At 37.6% G+C, this 19,720-nt stretch overlaps 1 pseudogene; it reads left to right on the plus strand.

Moving 5' to 3' along the window:
• Window positions 1-6,656: 6,656 nt before the first annotated feature.
• Window positions 6,657-16,575, plus strand: LOC115964538 (annotated as a pseudogene).
• The last annotated feature ends 3,145 nt before the right edge of the window (window positions 16,576-19,720 follow it).

Genomic DNA, 19,720 nt, shown 5'->3' on the forward strand with positions numbered 1-19,720 from the left:
GATTGATTAATTTGATCATTATTTTTTTTTATCAATCTTGTGTAATGATCAATTGATCAATTTGTTGGGTTTTTTGAAAGTGGGTTTTCAAAATTTGGGTTTTTGATATAATCTCTACACTCAAGCCAATTTTGTGATTTCAAAGTAAAATTGAACTTATTCTCATTGCATTAGAGCATGCATCATGTGTTGACATTGTTCATGCATCATATAGATTGTTATTTTCTATATTTCTGTGCAAACTTGCAGTCTGCCCTTGGTTTTGTGTTTTTTTCTCTTTTGTCTCTTTTGTGTCTGTCCTTTGGATCCTTAGCATCATGTCTAGGAAGACTAGAGCTAATAGGAAACCCTCTTCTTCTTCTGTCCCCACCATTGATAGTGAGAGGTTTCTAAGTGAGAAAAATCAGGAAACTTATGTGAAGCTGAACATTCATAGGAATGTATGGGCTGAGCGGAATGTAGTGTTAGATGGTGAGATTCGGAGAAATTTTGAGCGTCGGGGTTGGCTTCCTTTGTTGGACATTTCACATCCCCCTCCGGCTACCTTGATTAGAGAGTTCTACTCGAACCTCTCTATCCACTCCTATGATTCCAACACTCTGGTGAGAAGTTGGATACGGGGTGATGAGTACACCATTACTCCTTCGGTAGTGGCTAATGCTCTTGGGGTGCCATTGGTCCAGCATCTTGTTTATCCTTACGATGAGTCTCCTCCCCTAGATTACATATGTCATTTATTACTGGTACTTCTATCTAGTGGGGTTCTGATCCTCGGATCACCTTTCACGAGTTGACCGAGATTCACTAGCTTTTCTTTTGGATTTCTTGCCATTCGATTTGGCCTATCTCTCATTTGCACACCATTCCTTTGGAGAGATGTGCGTTTTTGTATGCGCTTGTCACGGATGCTCCTATGAGCTTTCCTTATCTTTTCATTTGTTCTTTGATTGAGGTTCATAGGAGTAGTTCCACTGCTCATGCTTTTTTCTTTGTGGTTTTTATTCATCGGATTCTTTTGCATTTGGGTTTAGAGGAATTTTCGGCGTCTGAGCCTGTTCATATTATAGCTCCTATAGGTGCCACCTTTCTTAGGTAGAGGGCTGCTCAGATGCAAGCTAGCTCTAAATGCCCTAAAGTAGATTCTTCCTCTTCTGGTGCACCTCCTCCTTCTCCTCCTCCTCCTTCTACTTCAGGTGATCCAACTGCAGATGCTTATGTTGATCTGACCACTGCTGATGTTCCTCCACCTTCGACTTCGGATGACTCGGACATTCGTCGTATGTTGGAGACTGTCATGACCGTTTAGGCTGCTCATGGTCAGCTTTTGGTGGACATGCTTGATGAGCTTCGGTTTTTGCGAGTGGATTTGGAGAGTCTTAGACGATCACCTCTGCCACCTCCTTTTGATGATGAGTGATTGCCCTTTGGAAATTCGTCATAAAAAAGGGGAGTACATATATGTAGAGGAGATTTTGTTGATAGAGGGAGATTTTTTTATTTTTATTTTTGTTTTGGAGCTGTGGAGCTTTAGATTGTATCTAGGTGCTTTATCATGTATTTATTTTGGCTCATGATGTTTTTTGTTTTATTTGAGTTGTCTATGATAGAGGGAGATACTGTGATGTATTTATATTTGTTTTTTGTTTCACATTGTGCTATATTGATTATTGATTTATATTTATAAATTTTTTCATGATGTATGTCTTGTAGTTTATGCTTATGTGAAATCAAGAATTTATTTTGTTTTACTTGCATTTTCCACACAGGAGTTTATGTGTTTGTTAAGTGTTACAGGAATATACAGGTTGATTCAGTCATGCTGCTGTCTACACTTGCAATTGATAGATAGTGGTTAGGTTGAATTTGTTTGGTGGGCAATGTTATTATAATGGACTGTTTTTGTAAACTTTGAGCATTTTGTTTAGTTTGTGTTTTGTCATGGATTTTCAAAGGGGGAGTTTGTTGGGTTCTAAGACTTTAGGTTTAAATATATTAGAACTTCAATTTTGTAATGTTGGCAAATCATGATCAAAACGTTTAGTCTTGTTTTAGACTTGCTCAAAGTATGTTTATGTGTAAAGTTGGAATCAAGAATTATGTAAATATGCTTGGATCGATCGATCGAGAATTAGACTCGATCGATCGAAGCTCATGCAAATTGTTTTTCTGCAGAATTTTCCAACTCAGCCCAGGCCCGTTTGGCGTGTAGGGTTTTATGTTTTGCCTTAAGTATAAAAGGAAAAACCCTAGCCACGTTTTGAGGTTGCTCTTTTATGCTGTGTGTGTGAATCTCTTGTGAGATCTAGAGGTGCTTGCCTTCATACACACTTAGGGTTTCCAATATCAAGATTGATGTCAAGAGTTTGGTGATCAATTCAGTTGCTGCTTTCAAGAGCTTAAAGATACATCAGCGGGAGTGCTTGTACTTGCTGTAAATCCAAGAAAGAAGTAATCTGTGGGCTCGGAGCTGTCATGTGGTCGTGGTAGTAAGTTTCCTACTCGAGGTAGCAATAGGATGTTAATGGTCTAAGTTGCTATTGTGTAAACTTCAATTCTTTCATAGTGGATTTGTTTTACCTTGAGTATATCTAGGTTAAATTCTCCTTAGGTTTTTTACCGGTTTGGTTTTTTTGGGTTATCATATCAGAAAGCTCGAAATGTGTAAAAACACAAGAGCTTGTTTAGACCCCTAATTCAAATTACAGCTTGGTTGATTTTACACTAACTAAATACTAAGTGCGGAATAGTGTAAAAGCAAGCATACAAGCAAGGGAGCTACTCTAATCTATATTTAAAGCAATATAGCAGTAAAATGAAATGAACAAGAGAAGGGAAGAGAGATGCAAACATAGATAACACCGAGATGTGTTATTGAAGGGGAAACTGAAGAACTCGGTGAAAAACCTCTCCGCCGCCCTCCAAGCGGTAATCGATCCACTAGACAATCAGTTGGGATACATGGGTAAGCAAGAGACCCTCCAAGCCTAATCTACCCTCTGTATCTAAGCCCTCCAAGCTCCTACTCCAACAAGGCTTCTCGGAACCGTGTCTTGTCTATTTATAGTGATGTTTGTATGCAAGACACGTGGTGTAGTTCGATGTGGTTTTGGGCTATTTTTAGCAAGAGACCCTCCTAGCCTAATCTACCCTCTGCACCTAAGCCCTCCAAGCTCCTACTCCAACAAGACTTCTCAGAACCGCCACCCTCCTACACGGTTCTATGCAAGACACGAGGAGAGCGGTCCCAATGTATATTTCTTTTAAACTAGGATGCAATTTCAGTTCTTGTTGCTACAGTGTTTTCTTTACATATTTTTCAATCATTTCCCTTCGAGGGTCTCTTACATTATATAACTTCCTTTAGATGATCTCGGCCCTTCATTTGTTGATTGTTCAGGCTACTACTTGAGTGTTTGTCCTATCAGACACCTTCCCAAACCTCTTGTGAGTTGCGGCAGCCAAGGTGACACTGTTCAGGGGTCTTCTCCACATAAATGAAGCCAGGAAGTTTGGTGGGATGCATTAAATGTGGTGGCATCCACCATCCCTTCAGTCATGCCAGGGCTAACCCCTTCATCGAAGCTCTTTTTCTATAGTGTGATCTCATTTGGTAACGTGCCACTGATGTGGCCTTATTGTCTGAGGGTGTGCCCACCTCAGCACGATAATGGCCCCTTCGGCCATGGGTGTGACACGTGGCGCAATTACCTTACTTAAATTTCTGTACACCACAAGTGTTATTTCCCTTACAAACTAGTTTACAGAGAAATCCTTCAAACTTACACTAAGTCTTTTGGGTAATTAGTGTCCCTCTATGATATATTAACTACTCAGTTAAAGAGTCTCCATGGAGTTGTCTCTCTTACAAGTGGCGTTAGAACCCATGGTAGTGTGGGGCAAGATGACAAGGTTATCAAGGTCCTTTTTGCTACTAGAGGCGGGACAAGGTGTAAGTACTTGGAGTTCTTTCAAAGTTTACACAAATGATCTTAGAAAAAGACCCAACAATGAAATATTGCTAATGAAGCTAGATAATGGTAGGGTGCGAGATTCCCATGGACATGGACGTGCAGGGTTGATACATGTTCCCATGGATAGTGTACGAGAAGCCCATGGATGACACGCTGATAAGAAAAGATACTCATAAGGTAAGGGGGAGCAAATAAGACTTGTTCACGGCCCACAAAAATGTTTTGAAACCCACACAGAGGTAGATACTCACGCATGAAAGTGAGATTGTTGGGTATAAGTCCAATATTGAAGAATGAAGAGAAAAATGAGTTGTTAATTTAATATAGTTTATGTCATATCTATTGAACTTAAGCCATTTGAATTGAGTGGTGTTTCTATATGTTATATTAACTAGTGTGTAACCCCGTGTATATGCATGGGTACATTTAAAACTAATCACAATGATATATATATATATATATATATATATATATTTAAAATCTAATTGGATCTAGACTCTTCGGTTTTTGCACCCAATAATTCACTTGCCACAAAAATTAAAAAAATTAGATTAGACATATGACAGATTTGACTTGAAGGCGATTATTGAGGAGACCTTTTGCTTGGCGGGGGCTTTCAATCTAGCAGATTATGTTCCTTACCTTGGGGCACTAGATCTACAAGTTTGTATTTGTTTCTATTTACTGAACTTTTTCCTCCATTTGGAAATCCCAACCATTGATTTATTGCTCGTAGTATCTAAAAAGGAAAAAATCAATACTTCTGACTTTTCTTTTTAGGCTTTACATTTCAAGTCAATTTCAGCTGCGGCCACCTTAAAAATTCAGAATTTTCTTTGTAAGTAGTGTTTTCAGTCCAAAAGTGTCACATTTAGCTGTTCATACTTCAAACTTCAAAGCAAAAGCCAAATCTCAAACTAGAAAGCTCATGAAAATCATAAAAAATAAGCACTGAATTAACTTTTTACAAGTCTTTAATCTTTACGATTTTTTTATTGGCTAGCTCTTAATTGTTGCCCACTTCCATAGCCAAATTCTATTTGGGTTAATTATAAAGAACGCTTTTCATTTAGAAACTCATACAAATTAGATTCATTAAACCTTGTGGAAATCTGAAAAACAACAGATGGATAATTTAACACATATTTCATTCATGTGTTTTAACTTTATAATTTAATTTTTAAATTAATAAATCATGCTACTATTCTGAATCAAACTTTGTATCTCCTCCTTTAAATAGAAACTATTATTAAGATTTAATGGATATAATATAACAAATAATAATAAATTAGAATTCACAACAGTATTCCAAAAATTAACTAAACACCTTTTTTTTGCACCTAATAATTCACTTGACACACAAATTTAAAAATTAAATGAGACATGTGGCTCAAAATTAGACTCTAATATAGAATTTAATTGAATTTTCTCTCAGTTTTGGCTATATATATATATATATATATTTAAAATCTAATTGAATCTAGACTCTTTGGTTTTTGCACCCAATAATTCCCTTGTCACAAAAATTAAAAACTTAGATGAGACACATGACAGATTCGACTTGAAGGCCATTATTGAGGAGACCTTTTGCTTGGCGGGGGCTTTCAATCTAGCAGATTATGTTCCTTACCTTGGGGCACTAGATCTACAGGTTTGTATTTGTTTCTATTTACTGAACTTTGTCCTCCATTTGGAAATCCCAGCCATTGATTTATTGCTCATAGTATTCAAAAAGGAAAAAAATCAATTCTTCTTACTTTTCCTTTTAGGCTTTACATTTCAAGTCAATTTTAGCTGCGGCCACCTTAAAAATTCAGAATTTTCTCTGTAAGTAGTGTGGTCCAAAGTTGTTAATTGGAGTTTTCCAAAGTTGTTATCTCTAACTCATTTTCATCATACCTTTTTTCTACCCAACCAAAGTATTAGTCTAGCTTTTAAGTTGAAGTATAAATTATTTGGTCTACTGGCTGCTAGGAAACATTTTATCGTGAAAGATATTTCCAAAATGGTTGGGGGTTTCAGTTAGAAATACCTTCCTAGAGACGGACAAAATGGGCTTTTGCCCTTTTCCACAAAACTAATTAGCCTTTTGCCCTTCTTCCCAAACTAAATAGGGAAATGCCCCTCTTTTAAAACTCGACTTTCTCAAAATCGAGTTAAAAAAAAAAATTCTAAAGCCCTATAGTGACGTTTTTAAGGACCTATAGTGACGTTTGAAGAACCTATAGTGACGTTTTATAACTTGATATTCACAAAATCGAGTTATAGGCAATAAAATTGCCTATAACTTGATTTTATGGATATCAAGTTACGAAACGCCACTATAGGTCCTTAAAAACGTCACTATAGGTCCTTAAAAATGTCACTATAGGGTTTAACTCGATTTTGAAAAAGTCGAGTTTCAAAAGAGGGGCATTTCCCTATTTAGTTTGGGAAGAAGGGCAAAAGACTAATTAGTTTTGTGGAAAAGGGCAGAAGCCCATTTTGTCCTCCTAGAGACGTGTTATCTTAGAATTGGAATTGTAACCATTTTGACAAAACTGAGAAGCCAGTGATGACTTTTCATGTCTCATGCAATGTCATGTAACAAATTTTCTGCCCCAAAAGTCGTGTCATGGTTTGGATTTTCCAAACTCAAAAGAGTTTATAATCCCCAAACAGTCTTGCCCATTCCCAGCAGTCCCAATGTATCCATTAACATTAACCATTCTCTTACTACTCCTTGGATGTGTATGGACATTCATACACATCCTACTATGCCCAAAAAATGAGCGTAAACTCCCACCAGGTCCTTGGGCCTTACCAATTATCGTTAACCTCCACATGCTAGGTGACCTCCCACACCTTGCCCTCCAAAGCTTAGCAAAAACATACGGACCTATCATATCATTGAGGCTTGGTGTGATGCCCCAATTTGATTGATTTTGTGATGTGTGTGGGTGTGTGATGAGTCCCACATCGGGTATTTACTGGGTTGAACTGGGTTTTATTAACAACTGCAAGGAGTCTCAATTGTGACTAGTCCTTTTGAGGTATAGCGCAGATGTGGCTAGCGCTTTTCCTTGGGTCGTTACATATAGTATCAGAGCCGGCCCGGTAACCCCGTGTGGGCTCAGAGACACTACCCCACAAAGTGGACCCTAACGAGGACGTTAGGGATTTAAGTGGGAGAGATTGTGATGCCCCAATTTGATTGATTGTGTGATGTGTGTGGGTGTGTGATGAGTCCCACATCAGGTATTTACTGGGTTGAACTGGGCTTTATTAACAACTACAAGGAGCCTCAATTGTGACTAGTCCTTTTAAGGTATAGCGCAGATGTGGCTAGCGCTTTTCCTTGGGTCGTTATATATTTGATTGATTGTGTGATGTGTGTGGGTGTGTGATGAGTCCCACATCGGGTATTTACTGGGTTGAACTGGGATTTGTTAACAACTACAAGGAGCCTCAATTGTGACTAGTCCTTTTAAGGTATAGCGCAGATGTGGCTAGCGCTTTTCCTTGGGTCGTTACATATGGTATCAGAGCCGGCCCGGTAATCCCATGTGGGTTCAAAGACACTACCCCATAAAGTGGGCCCTAACGAGGACGTTAGGGATTTAAGTGGGGGAGATTGTGATGCCCCAATTTGATTGATTGTGTGATGTGTGTGGGTGTGTGATGAGTCCCACATTGGGTATTTACTAGGTTGAACTGGGTTTTATTAACAACTGCAAGGAGCCTCAATTGTGACTAGTCCTTTTGAGGTATAGCGCAGATGTGGCTAGCGCTTTTCCTTGGGTCGTTACACTTGGTCATGTCCCAACAATTGTGGTCTCATCACCCCAAGCCGCTGAGCTATTTTTAAAGACCCATGATACCATTTTTGCTGGCAAACCTAAACTCCAATTCTCTAAGTACATGACTTATGGTACCACGGGTTTGGGTTTGACCGAGTATGGTCCAGATTGGCGCAACGTTCGGAAAATATGTACGTTGCAACTTCTTACTCCTTCAAAAATTGAGTCATTTGCACCCATGAGGAAGGCGGAGGTAGGATCATTGGTGCAGTCACTCAAAAACGCTGTAGTGGCGCACGAGGTTGTGGACCTTAGTAGAAAAGTTTGTGATCTTATTGAGGAAACCTCATGTAGAATGATATTTGGACGAAGTAGAGATGACATATTCGACTTGAAGGCGATTATTGAGGAGACCTTTCGCTTGGTGGGGGCTTTCAATCTTGCAGATTATGTTCCTTACCTTGGGGCACTAGATCTATAGGTTTGTATTTGTTTCTATTTACTGAACTTTGTCCTCCATTTGGAAATCCCAGCCATTGATTTATTGCTTGTAGTATCTAAAAAGGAAAAATCAATACTTCTGACTTTTCTTTTTAGGCTTTACATTTCAAGTCAATTTCTGCGGCCACCTTAAAAATTCAGAATTTTCTCTGTAAGTAGTGTTGCTGGTCCAAAAGTGTCACACAGTGGTTCATACTTCAAACTTCAAAGCAAAAGCCAAATCTCAAACTGGAAAGCTCATGAAAATCATAAAAAATAAGCATTGAATTAATTTTTTACAAGTCTTTAATCTTTACAATTTTTTTATTGGCTAGCTCTTAATTGTTGCCCACTTCCATAGCCAAATTCTATTTGGGTTAATTATAAAGAACTATTTTCATTTAGAAATTCATACAAATTAGATTCATTAAACCTTGTGGAAATCTGAAAACAATAGATGGATAATTTAACACATATTTCATTCATGTGTTTTGACTTCATAATTTAATTTTAAAATTAATAAATCATGCTACTAATTTGAATCAAACTTTGTATCTCCTCCTTTAAATAGAAACTATTATTAAGATTTAATGGATATAATATAATAATTGAAAGTTCAAAAACGTGTACAAAACACCTTTGAACGTTTAGACCCCCAAATTACAACTTAACCAATTCAAGCAATATGTCAAACAACATGTGTGCGGAAACTTAATATATGCTATAATACGAAATTGGTTAAAAACTATCTAAGCCATAACAAAATAAAACCACAGCAGATAATAAAAAGACAAAGATAAAGGGAAGAGAGATGCAAACACAAGGACAACACACGATGTGTTATTGAAGAGGAAACCGAAGCCCTCGGCGTAAAACTTCTCCGCCGCCCTCCAAGCGGTCAATAATCCACTAGAAAATGTAGTTGGGATACATGAACAGTAATAGATCCTCCAAGCCTAATCTACCCGATGTACCTAAGCCTTCCAAGCTTCTTGCTCCAACGAGGTTGCGCCGAACCTTTTTCTTTTCTAGCTTACCGGATTCCGCTACTAGACCATAGCATCCGCCATCCTTGGCATCTTCCAATGCTTCCCAAAACTCCAAAAACACTCAACACTCTAAATTGGTGTGGGTAGTGTTTGGATAGAAATCTCCTCTCAATAGGTATGACAATGAGAGAGGGAATGAGAAGAGATTACAAAGATTTCTCTCTAAGAAAGAGTAACTCTCTCTAATTGGGTGGGTGTTTTGAAGAAACCTCTCTTAGGGTTTTTCTTTCTGAATAGCCACACATATCTTGTGGGAATGAGGGGTATTTATACTGGTGTGAGAATGGAATACGAAGAGTCAGTGTTTCCAAAAACAGGGCTGGCTGGTGACTTGACCTCGCGACTTGACTGAGTCGCGAGTTCAAGTCGCGAGCTAACTTAATGGCCAGTTTGGATTTTTGTCGTGTAGTGCTCCAGGTGGCGTGACTGTTCAGCTCCCCTGCATGCTCTGCACGTGAGCAACTTTTGGCGGCTTGCAAGCCGCGAGCCACCCGTAAGTCCTAGCCGCGAGTCTCTACTTCACTGCACTGTCTTGAGCATTTCTTCACACTCTCTCACACACTACCCTTACATGATTTCTACCTAAATACAAGTTTCTAAGTGCTATATTACAAGCAAATTTGTCATGGAATAAAGCCAACACATGGTTGATTAAATTCAACCTTACAATCTCCCCCTTTGGCTATTCCATGACAAAACACCCTAAAACAGACTCTAGACTTAAACGTGAGTTTGGGAACAATGACAAAACTCACTCACACCTAAATCTAAAAACTGTGCAGCTCTTGAATCATAAGAACATGAATCTCCTGAAACACAACAATACATCATGATCATTGTATGCAGAAAAGCATGAAATGCATATGAAGCAGGCAATATGTGATCAAGCATAGATGGAGTTAAGAAACAAACCATGGCTTGATCAACCAAGTGAACACCACAAGGTAGTGATCACAGTGCTCATTCACACTTGGAATGAACACAAGGACATACAAGTTGACAAGCACAAGGCAAGACACTTGTATGTTCAACACTCAACCAATGCATAATACACAAGGTATACGAATCTAGGAACAATCCTACAAGGGCACAAGAGTGACAGTACATAAACCAAAATGCAGAACATTTAGATTAACGTACTGAATTCAACATAGTATAAAGACTGCATTAAGTAAGGTACATACCATAAAGCCTACAAACTATGCATAAAACAATAACCCTAAAAGCTTACAAAAGGACATGGGTACAAAGCACATTATATTGAATAAAAACTTAAACAATATAAACTAAAAGTGCTTAAAGTTTCTTCCCTTCAAAATGATGAGAAGTTGTGATGCACTTAGAACATATATACTTGTAACCTGAAACACTTGCACAAAACACATTAGACCCTCAAGGTAAAGCAAGTAATAAAAGGACAAGTATAATGTAACAAGTAAATTGCGATCAAGTAAACAAGATGTGAAACATGTGAGCAACTTGATCATACACCAAAACAGTCATATAGAAATGACTACAATGATCACATAGCAAAGCAAATGATCGTACGAACATGCATTCAAAGAAGCACAATAGCATAGGGATAAATGCATGTCCAAAGCACAAACATGATGCAATGAGAACAATAAAGCATAACTCAAAGCACCATAAAGCCAACAAGAAAACAAACAGAACAAAGTTTTCAAGATAACACAATGTCTTCTCCCCCTTGGTATATGCATCTCCACTATGGAAAATCTCTCCCCCTACAAATGTGCACGAGAAATAGAATTTCTCCCCCTAAGGATGTGCACAAGAGTCATATAGAAATGACAAAACACTCCGGTATACTCTCTAGAGTATACTCTCCCCCTTTTTGTCAGGAATAGACAAAGGGTCAAGGAGAAAAGAGGGCAAGAGATGAATGAACAAACAATGATAATGATGCATGAGGGGTGCAAGATGAATGAGAAAATGAAACTCAAACCTAAGACAAAGTAACATGCTACAAAGCATAAGGTAACCATGACATGCTAGGATGAAGAAATAAAGTAAAGACCAATGCATGACAAGGGTAGCAAAGGTGTGTGCAAGAGGTGGCTAAGTGCAATGCATGACCAATGCATGAAAAATGCACATGTGGGGCAAAGTGTGCAAAATACACAACTAATGAACCAAACATGTTCCTAATGAGGAAACATGAGAAACCCCAAAGTTTGGTACTCATCGGAGTCCAAACAAGCGAGAAAATGTCTAAGAGGCATTTTATCAAACACCTAGCATGCACACTATGAACAATAATGTGAAACAATGCATGAACATCATGAAATCCACCCTTAATACATGTTCTTTCTGCCATAAGGGGCCAACATCCAATGCATATCAACAAAAGAAACCAATCCCATAAAGAAATTTGACAAAAATTAAGTTTTCCCAACCCCAATGATAAAAATCCCAACCAAGAGCACAAAACTCTCCAAAACATAATCCAAGGATCAAAAATAATGAAAAGAATTTATAATTACCTTAGAAATGTTAATGGAATGAAAAACCATTCAAATTGGTTGGGTTTTGATATAAAAATATTGAAAGAGAGGTTTTAGAGAGGATGGGAGAGGTTTAAAAAAAGTTTCCCACAAAAAGCCCATTAAAAAGCTGTTTCTGGGCGATTCGCGACTGGGCGAGTCGCGAGTTTCAGTCGCGAGCCGCGAGTTTCAATCGCGAGCCGTGAGTTTCAGCCGCAAGCCGCGAGTTTCAGTCGCGAAAATTTTCGCGAGTCGCGAGTGAGCCGCCAAAAGCTTCTGGATGAACTCATGACTGGGGTTTCGCGACTGGCGAGTCGCCAGCTGATCCGCGAAAAACTCTGACACCTGTTTTTCAATTCAGAACATGTTTAAACATTGAAAATCAAAGTAAGCACTAAACAAAAACACAAAAAGTGATAAAAATCACTTCCAAAAACATATAAAATGATCAAAAATCTTTTTGGATTAATCCATATAAGATTGAGCACACACACATCACATTTAGACAAGTACAATCTAACAAATGAATAAGACATTCATTGAACATTAGGCATGTGTGTTGTGTGTGTGTATCAAATGTGGAATAGTCCTTAGTCTAGAGTGAAGTTTTAATGATCAATTCAATCAAGTCATACACAACTAGTACTAAGTCAAGTGGTCTATCTCAATTATAGAAATGAACATATATGACCTCCCATAAGAAAATGATTACATAAGATTGAAGCTTTTCATTTGGCTTCTTTACAATTCATAACATTTGATCATTTTGAATCAAAACATCTCATTTTGAGATTGATGCCTGAAATTTGTGATATTTCAATTTGATGAACAAGCCTTTGGCTTTTTAGGCATCATACATTTTCATATAAGTCGCTTTCCCTTTTTCCTAGTCGAATACTAGTATATGCGACGGCTTTTGCAGCTCATTATCTCTTTTCATTTTGAGATTTACATTTATTGAGCTCTTTAAGTAATAAAAATAAAAGAGTGGGAAGAGATATAAGCACAAGTCTACGCATGTATCAAAACCAACATGACTATTGACTAATCATTCATGACAGGCTTGAAGATCGATTTACAACAATCACACAAAGATGTCAAGATTTTTCCCACAAAGATATAAGTGCAAAAATAACAAGCTAAGCTCGTAAATGCACAAAGCCATTTGTACAAAGGTACAAGGCCAAACTCACATGTGATATGTGCTCAAACATATATAATCAAACTTTTTGAATTTTTCACTTTTTATGTGGTTTTGGATTTTTTTTTTTACTCACACAAAACTGAAATATAAAAGTAAGATAAAAAAAAACAATGCATATAGATAAATGCAAGATGCACAAAATGCATGAAGATATGAAATATAATGCATGAAGGGTCCTACAAAGATCGAAAGAATTAGATCAAGGACCAAAAGAGCAAAAACTCAACCATAGGAACCCTTCCTCATCCAAACGGAATGATTTTTTGGAATGAGTGTCTCAAGAGAAGTGAGACAAGGGTTGGAAGAATGAGAACCGGAGATGCACATAGACAAGGAGTTAAGAGCATTAAACATTTTCTTTAACAACATGCTATTTTCACTCAAAACCGGTTTACTCTTTTTAGCACTTCCAAAAAGCTTAAGTTTCTCTTTTCTTTTGATTCTTTTAAAAGCATGAAACTTAGAGCATTGAGGTCTTAGATGACCAAAGGCACCACAATGGTGACAAACAATGTGTTTAGGTCCACTAGACTTTTTGGGAAGGGATCTAGCAACATGGTTTTGTTCCCTCTTCAACTTATGACATTGAGGTCTTATATGACCAATCACACCGCAGTGGTGGCAAGTTGGAACAAATTTAGATCCATTCAAAACCTTAGGTTGAGACCTAAACGAAGGCTTTGACTTAACAGCCTTTCTCTCCACCTTTTGATTTCTTTTATGTGGAGGAATGTACACCGATTTGTCCTTCAAGGTAGAACACACACTAGGCACAAAATCGGGTACCACAACATGATTGCAACAAATATTATCATCCTTTTTAGTAATAGGTTCAGCAATCAAACAGTTGGCATGCATCTTAAGAGATTCATTTTCACATTTTAACTCATCAACAAGTTTGTTAGACAAAACAAATTTAGCATCCAAGTCCATATTCAAACATTCAAACTCTTTCAGTTTTTCAAGAGAAATTTCAGCAAGTTTGTTATATTTCTCAATCAATTTGTTGGATTCATTGAGCTTAGCAATCAAATCATCCTTTTCACAAAATAACTTACTCAAATTCTTTTGAAACTTCTTAGCATTTTTCTTCAAGAGTTTGTCAACAACACCCATAGATTCAAATAACATGTCATCACACTTATGAGGATTAACACTCATAGAGGCATTTTCACAAACACGTGGCATGTTACATTCATCACCAACCAAATCATGCAAAGAGTCATACAAAGCACAATCCATGGCAAATAAACACAAGGGGTCAAGGATCACACTTAGGTATTTAAACCACAACAAGTGTACCCGCTCTGATACCAATTGAAAGTTCAAAAATGTGTACAAAACACCTTTGAACGTTTAGACCCCCAAATTACAACTTAACCAATTCAAGCAATATGTCAAACAACTAGTGTGCGGAAACTTAATATATGCTATAATACGAAATTGGTTAAAAACTATCTAAGCCATAACAAAATAAAATCACAGCAGATAATAAAAAGACAAAGATAAAGGGAAGAGAGATGCAAACACAAGGACAACACACGATGTGTTATCGAAGAGGAAACCGAAGCCCTCGGCGTAAAACCTCTCCGCCGCCCTCCAAGCGGTCAATAATCCACTAGAAAATGTAGTTGGGATACATGAACAGCAATAAACCCTCCAAGCCTAATTTACCCGATGTACCTAAGCCCTCCAAGCTTCTTGCTCCAACGAGGTTGCGCCGAACCTTTTTCTTTTCTAGCTTACCGGATTCCGCTACTAGACTGTAGCATCCGCCATCCTTGGCATCTTCCAATGCTTCCCAAAACTCCAAAAACACTCAACACTCTAAATTGGTGTGGGTAGTGTTTGGATAGAAATCTCCTCTCAATAGGTATGACAATGAGAGAGGGAATGAGAAGAGACTACAAAGATTTCTCTCTAAGAAAGAGTAGCTCTCTCTAATTGGGTGGGTGTTTTGAAGAAACCTCTCTTAGGGTTTTTCTTTCTGAATAGCCACACATATCTTGTGGGAATGAGGGGTATTTATACTGGTGTGAGAATGGAATACGAAGAGTCAGTTTTTCCAAAAACAGGGCTGGCTGGCGACTTGACCTCGCGACTTGACTGAGTCGCGAGTTCAAGTAGCGAGCTAACTTAATGGCCAGTCTGGATTTTTGTCGTGTAGTGCTCCAGGTGGCGTGACTGTTCAGCTCCCCTGCATGCTCTGCACGTGAGCAACTTTTGGTGGCTTGCAAGCCGCGAGCCACCCGCAAGTCCTAGCCGCGAGTCTCTGCTTCACTGCACTGTCTTGAGCATTTCTTCACACTCTCTCACACACTACCCTTACATGATTCCCACCTAAATACAAGGTTTCTAAGTGCTATATTACAAGCAAATTTGTCATGGAATAAAGCCAACACATGGTTGATTAAATTCAACCTTACAATAATAAAAAAAAAAAAAAAAAAGAATTCACAACAGTATTCCAAAAATTAACTAAACACCTTTTTTTTTGGTTTGTTTGTTTGTTTTTTTTTATTTTTTGAATCAAACATTCAATTAAGGAATTGAGGTGGTTACAACTAGTATGAGGTGCTAATGTAGCTCCATCCACAAATAATTACCACATCAATTAATTTGTTAGGTTTATTTTTAGTGAAATTGGTGAAACACTAACAAAACTCTTTCACTTTCAAACAAAAATATTTCCTCAATTATTTATGTTTTGAGAACTGTTATTATTGACTTAGTGATTTTCTATCATTCAAATGCCCTCAGGGATTGACACGGCGAATGAAGAAGGTTAGCAGGGCTCTAGATATAGTCTTAGAGAATATCATCAAGGAGCATGAAAACATTCCAAGTGGTCAACAAGATCGTCAAATGGACTTTATAGACACGTTACTTTCTTTGATGAACCAACCCATGAATCCCCATGATGAGCATGCATACATATTGGATCGAACAAAAATAAATGCCATCACAGTAGACATGATTTCAGGTGCATATGACACTTCAGCTGCTACAATTGAGTGGACCTTTTCTGAACTCTTGAGGCATCCACAGGTGGTAAAACAAGTACAAGCAGAGCTGGAAGGTGTAGTAGGGATGAATAGGATGGTGGAGGAGACAGATTTGGAAAATTTAACATACTTGGATATGGTAGTGAAGGAAAGTTTAAGACTACATCCTATTGGACCATTACTAGTCCCACATGAATCCATGGAGGACATTGAATTAAATGGATATTATGTCCCCAAGAAATCACACATAATAATAAATTTTTGGGCTATTGGACGAGATCCTTATGTGTGGTCTAATAATGTGGAAGAATTTTATCCTGAAAGATTCATAAATAGTAATATAGACCTCAAGGGACGTGACTTCCAACTTATCCCATTTGGGTCCGGTCGAAGAGGGTGCCCTGGAATACATCTAGGTCTTACAACTGTCAAATATGTTCTAGCTCAATTATTGCATTGCTTTCACTGGGACCTTCCAAGTGGCATGTTGCCTAATGACTTGGACATGACTGAGAAGTTTGGGCTATCAATGTGGAGAGCCAAGCACTTGTATGCTGTGCCAACTTATCGCCTACTCAATTAAATATGTAATCCAATTGCAATATAATAATCTACAAAAAAAAAAAAAAATTTACTTATTAGAAGAAGTGTGCTCCTAGCATTCAAGTTCATGCTCGACCACTAAATGTAAGGCCAAGATTTTTATTCTCATTATTGGAGTTTTTGTCTAATTATTTTCCAGGCCAAAAGAAAAGGTTCCATACTTCCCTAGGAAGAGTTGAAAACATTGGAACATCAAATCAACTCAAGTTACCTTGAATAATATATTATACTAACTTGTTGTTTTGGATTCGAATGTATTTTGCGCTCTTATAAATAGAATGTCACAAGCTGGGGACTTCTGCTCAATATATATATATATATATATATATATACATACACATACAAGGTAAATTCCTAAAATAATTTGTAACATGTGCCTTTTTGAACATGGTGGCTTCAAAACGATTCTGAAGTTGGAATTAAGTCTTCAATACTGATCCTGAAATTATGTCTTCAAGACACATTTGCAATTACATTGCAAGACATGATTTCAACAATAGAATGGAAATCATATCTTAAAAATTTTAAAAAACACTCATTACACTCCAAGCTAAGGGTGTTCGTGGTGTAGTTCGATGTGGTTTTGGGCTATTTTTAGCACTGCACTTTGTAGAGCGATTTGACCAAAATCATAACCGCACCGCACCTCAATTTTACGGTCATAGGTGTGGTGCAGTAAACAAGGTGCAGTTTGAACGGTTTTGGACTAATATATTTTTCAAAATTTTGGACTTTTCCTGCCTAGCTCAAAACTGATTTTTCTTTTGTTTTAGGCCAAGTTTTAAATTGTTGAGTTAGTTTTTGTTTATTTTGGGTTGGCCTTTCCTAATAACCACCTATAACCATTGATAATTATTCATTTGCACCAGTAGACATTTGATACAATCCACATACAAGTCACGAGATCCAGTCGTGAGATCCAGTCGCGAGGCCCTGCTGAGTGCACACTCTTGAGCTTTTTCTTCACACTCTCTCACACACTACCCTTACATGATTCCCACCTAAATACAGGATTTCTAAATGCTGAATTACAAGAAAATTTTGTACCGAATAAAGCCAACAAAATGGTTGATTAAATTCAACCTTACACTTTTCTCACCAATTCAATTTCTAAAATGTCTCCATTAACAGTAGTCATTTTCCTGCTACTATTTAGATCCATTTAGACATTTATACACATCCTATCATGCCCAAAAAATGATCGTAAACTCCCACCAGGTAATCAGTCTTTACCAATTATCGGTAACCTTCACATGTTGCGTAGCCTCCCACGTCGTGCCCGGTGCCCTCCAAAGCTTAGCCCAAAAATACGGACCCATAATGCCATTGCAGCTTGGCCATGTCCTAACTATTGTGGCCTTATCTTCTCAAGCTGCTGAGCTATTTTTAAAGACCCATGACACCGTTTTTGCTAGCCAACCTATATTCCAAGCCTCCAAGGTCATTGGTATGTCCAAAGGTATTGCTTTCACCGAGTATGGTCCATATTGGCACAACCTTGGGGAACTAGTTACATTGCAACTTTTGAGTGCTTCAAAAATAGAGTCATTTGCGCCTATGAGGAAGGAGTGTTGTAAAATAGTGGAAGCTCAAATTACAAAGATTGATTGTGAAAATATTTTATGCTTGTGAAAGATCTTCAAATTAACAATAGGAACGAAGAAAATAAATCCAAAAGAAAATAAACACAAAACACCAAGAATTACGTGATTCAGCAATAGCCTACATCCAAAGGCGACGACGAACACATTTCATTATAACAGATTTGGAATAATACAAATTGGTGTAGAGGCACTCTCACAAACCCAAATCCCAAATACACCCAATTAACTCTCTCTCACAAATACAAAACCAAATAACCAAATACGAATCAAATAACCAAAGGTTCACAAATACTAAATATGAATACCAAATACCAATTGCGCACAAACCAAAGAGAGAGCCATACAAAGCAAATCCAAAAGTTGCAATGCACCAAGAGAGAGCAAATTACCAAACCACAGAACCAAAACCAAGCAGCAACAATACCTCTCTCACAATTCCAAATTGCAACCCACAAATATCAAATAACCAAACCAAGAGAGAGCCTTTTTTTTTTTTTTCACACCCTCTCATCTCTTTCTCTCTAATTTTCCGTACAATGCCTCTATATAGGAGACTTGAGTCGGCTAGTATATCCAAATCCAAGAAGCACTAGACTTCTTTTCTACACACAAAAGGAGAATCACTCCTACTGCAAATAGAACTCAAAATCAAGTGGTAGACAAGACTTCTAATAAAACTTGATAACTTCAAATAACAGTAACCCAAAAGGAATAAAATTTCGTCCTTATCCTAATCCGACAAGGAGTTGAACTCCTGATTCAAGCCATATTCTACAAGGAGGTGGTAGTATCATTAATGTAGTCACTGAAAAAAGGCGCAGCAGCACATGAGGTTGAGGATCTTACACTATGTTTGGTTGTTGCTAGGGAAAGGGAAGAGAAAGGAAAAGAGGAAGGGAAGGGAAAGAGAGAAGAAAATATTTCCTTTTGACATGTTCGGATATAGGAAAGTAAGGATAGAAAATAATGTGAAAATTGTATCTTTCATTTTTATGGTTTGCATGAGGAAGAAAAAGGAAAAATGCATGCTTTTACCTTTATGCCCTCGTTAATGATGAGGAAATTCATATATTAAAACACTTATAATTTATTAAAAAGTGTTAAAGGCATATTGGTCATTTAGAGTATAAAGTGATGGACCCTAGAAAAATATTTCTATCCTTTCTTGCCATTTCTGCCCAAATTGGGGCTGATACAAAAACTGTGAGGCCCATAGAAAAACCATCACTCCAACTCATCAAATTTCATTTTCCCTTGGACAACCAAACAGTAGAAATGATATATTTTCCTTGTTTTCCTCGTCTTTGCTCTTCCCTTCCCCCCTTCCCAAACACAGTATTAGTGAGAAGGCATGCCAACTTATTAAGGAAACAACATGTAGAATGGTATTTGGGCGAAGTAATGATAATTGATTCGACTTGAAAACAATTTATGTTCCTTACCTTAGGGCACTTGATCTACAGGTATGTTTCAATATTTTCATCTAAAAATTTCAAATTGTCGTAACTCATAACTTATCTT

This window comes from Quercus lobata, chromosome 10, assembly GCF_001633185.2.
Source record: "Quercus lobata isolate SW786 chromosome 10, ValleyOak3.0 Primary Assembly, whole genome shotgun sequence".
NCBI classification, from domain to species: Eukaryota; Viridiplantae; Streptophyta; class Magnoliopsida; order Fagales; family Fagaceae; genus Quercus; species Quercus lobata.